The sequence below is a fragment of the Eumetopias jubatus genome, unplaced genomic scaffold, assembly GCF_037043125.1.
Source record: "Eumetopias jubatus isolate StellerSeaLion01/CBP00866 unplaced genomic scaffold, mEumJub1_p1.0 scaffold_6, whole genome shotgun sequence".
In the NCBI taxonomy this organism is placed as follows: Eukaryota; Metazoa; Chordata; class Mammalia; order Carnivora; family Otariidae; genus Eumetopias; species Eumetopias jubatus.
Window position 1 is genome coordinate 102436543 of NW_028274812.1, and position 2716 is coordinate 102439258.

Sequence of the window (2716 nt, forward strand, 5' to 3'; positions counted from 1 at the left end):
AATAGTTAAATGTACAATTATAAATGCCGGCCTTGGTGGAAACTTTTCTGTCCCTTGTTAACATGACTCTTGGGATAGCTTCTTCAGACAAGGCTTTGTAGTGAGTAGAGAGCAGCTTTTAACAAGAAGATGGCACATGATGTTGGGATCTAAATGCACAAGCACCACTCAAAGTTCTTGTGAGAAAAAATTGGGCTAGTAGGGGAAAATATATTTCTCTTTCTAGTTGATTTAGTATTTTTAGGACTTAGGGAAATTTACTATTCTGTCAGGGAAAGGAAGAAATACAGGGGTCCCTGAGTGGCTCAGTAGGTTAAGCACCAATTTTTGATTGTGGCTCAGGTGATGATGTCAAGCCATGAGATTGAGCCTGGGAATCTGCTCAGGATTCTCCCTCCTCCTCCCCCTCCCCCCACTTGTGCATGCTCTCTCTCTTTAAAATACATAAATAAATAAATCTTAAAAAAAAGAAACACAATCTCCTTCACAATATGGAAATGCAAATAAATTTCCAAATGTCTGTCAAAATTAAGAGCAGTTCCAGATTTTTATGGTGGTTAAAACCTCAAATACACTTGGGTTAAATTTCTAATAGTGCATGTAATTGTTTTGTGATCATGAGCAAAGTAGTTAACTAATTTTCCTGTTCCTCATTTAAAAATGGAGATAATAAGAGTACAGTTGTCCTAGGACTGCAGTGAGGATTAAAGAAGATACAACACAATGCACATAAGAGTTATTATTTATTATATTAATTCAGATCTTTCATAATAGAGTAAAATAATTACTGTTTCTACTTTCACATTCCTACACTTGATCTTAGCCAAAAGGCCGAGAAGCAATCTACTTTCACATTCCTAAATACATTCTCAAATCTCTGCTTTCTCCCTGTTGCTCTTTGCATTTCATGAAAACTGTTTTCTCCAGGTCAATAATGATTTCCCATTTGCTGAATAAATGAGTATTTTTCAGACCTTCTCCTCTATTCACTGCAACTTTTGGCATTGTTCACCATTGCTTTTGTCTTGCAACTCTTTCCTATTTTGTCACTTCAGTGTATTAGAGAACACAGAAGAATCTCAAAGTATGAGCCTCCTCTTTTAACTGCCTGCCCAGCTAGTAAGGAACTCTGTTGTTTTAAGTATATGTCCTATGCTCTGTGCCCTATATGCCATATAGCACCTATGCCCTTCTCTCTAGATTATGTGGGTTGACTTTTCCAGTATGGCTTTTTCAAAAGTAACAGTAGCAAATTCATATACTTGCTACTTAAAACAGATTAACATGAGATTACTTGGGAAAACCAAGAGATATTATTTGAATGACAACTATGCTTATAACAAGAGGCTTATAATTGTAGGCTCTAGCTGTAGTTTGATAGACTATCTATGTTCCTTTAGTACATTATTTTATGTCACTGGGGTATGGATACTGTGGATGTATACTTTGGCCTCGAGCAATAAGCTAGAAAAAGAATTGTGGCTGGGGATCTGTAGATGAGTTAAGGATATTTAACATGGTCCCTGGTGACTTTCTCATTGGAAGTCAGATATAATTGCCTCTCCAATCAGGAACAGGTGATTAAAAGACAAAAATTAGAATATGAAGTGATAGGAAAAGTCTGGATACTATTGCTGCTATTAACACAAATAGGTAAGAGAGGTACCAGAAAAAGATTTATTTCAATGGCAGAAAAAGCCTAGGACAGTGGTTCTTAAATTGTAATGCACAGGAGAGTCATCTGGGATATTTGTTAAAAATACAGAGCCTTGATCTCTACATATTTTGGGTAGTCTTTAGAGGGTATCTTGTATGTGTTCTCAAAGAAATCTCCCCCTGCAGACTGCTTTTGCTCTCCTGCCAAGAATGCAGGGCATCTGACCTATCCACTGGGAATCCATTCCACCTTGGGCATAAAAGGCTACAGCTGTACCCTGCTGTTACTCCTCTCAGAAAATGCCACTCTGCCAGAGTGCTGTTTCCCAAGTAACAAGTAAAACCCAAGTACCAAAACCCCTGAGATTTTAAAATACTATTTCCCTCCCTGTGCTTCTCTCTGCAATGGTGCCTAGTGCCACAATGCTCTGCACAGAAAGGGGGAGGAAATGTACTATTGCTCTATCAATTGTTAGCCTCTTGACAGCACCCTATACTAGCAGGAAACGTAACCCTTTTATTCCTTCATCTTCTCCATACATATTACAAAGCAAATACATGTGTCAGAGGTTGAGGGCTGTATATATCTAGCACTATTTGAGGCCCATTGCGGAACACCACATCAAAATGTTTGCCTGAATTTTTACAAAGGTCTTTTTTATTTATTTATTTATTTGACGGAAAAACACAGAGAGGGAACACAAGCAGGAGGAGTGGGAGAGGGAGAAGCAGGCTTCCCGTGGAGCAGGGAGCCTGTTGCGGGGCTCGATCCCAGGACCCTGGGATCATGACCTGAGAGGAAGGCAGATGCTTAACGACTGAGCCACCCTGGCACCTCTACAAAAGTCTTTTTGCTGAAATCTCTGCCTCTCGTTTCACTCATTCTGGTCCATTCTTCCCTCAGTAGGATTGTCTTTCCCTAGTGCAAATCTCATTAAATTACTCTTTGGTTTAAGATCTCTCAATGAACTAGTTGCTTTCAGGATAACATCTAATTCAGCATAATCATTATTCTGTTAATCTTTCAGCCTTAGTTCTCACTTCTTGCCTCCACACCTTG

The 2716-nt window shown here is 39.0% G+C and overlaps 1 pseudogene; it reads right to left on the bottom strand.

Annotated features, from left to right (window-relative positions):
- Nucleotides 1–687: 687 nt before the first annotated feature.
- LOC148164117 (U2 spliceosomal RNA) lies at nucleotides 688–843 on the bottom strand (annotated as a pseudogene).
- Nucleotides 844–2716: the final 1873 nt, after the last annotated feature.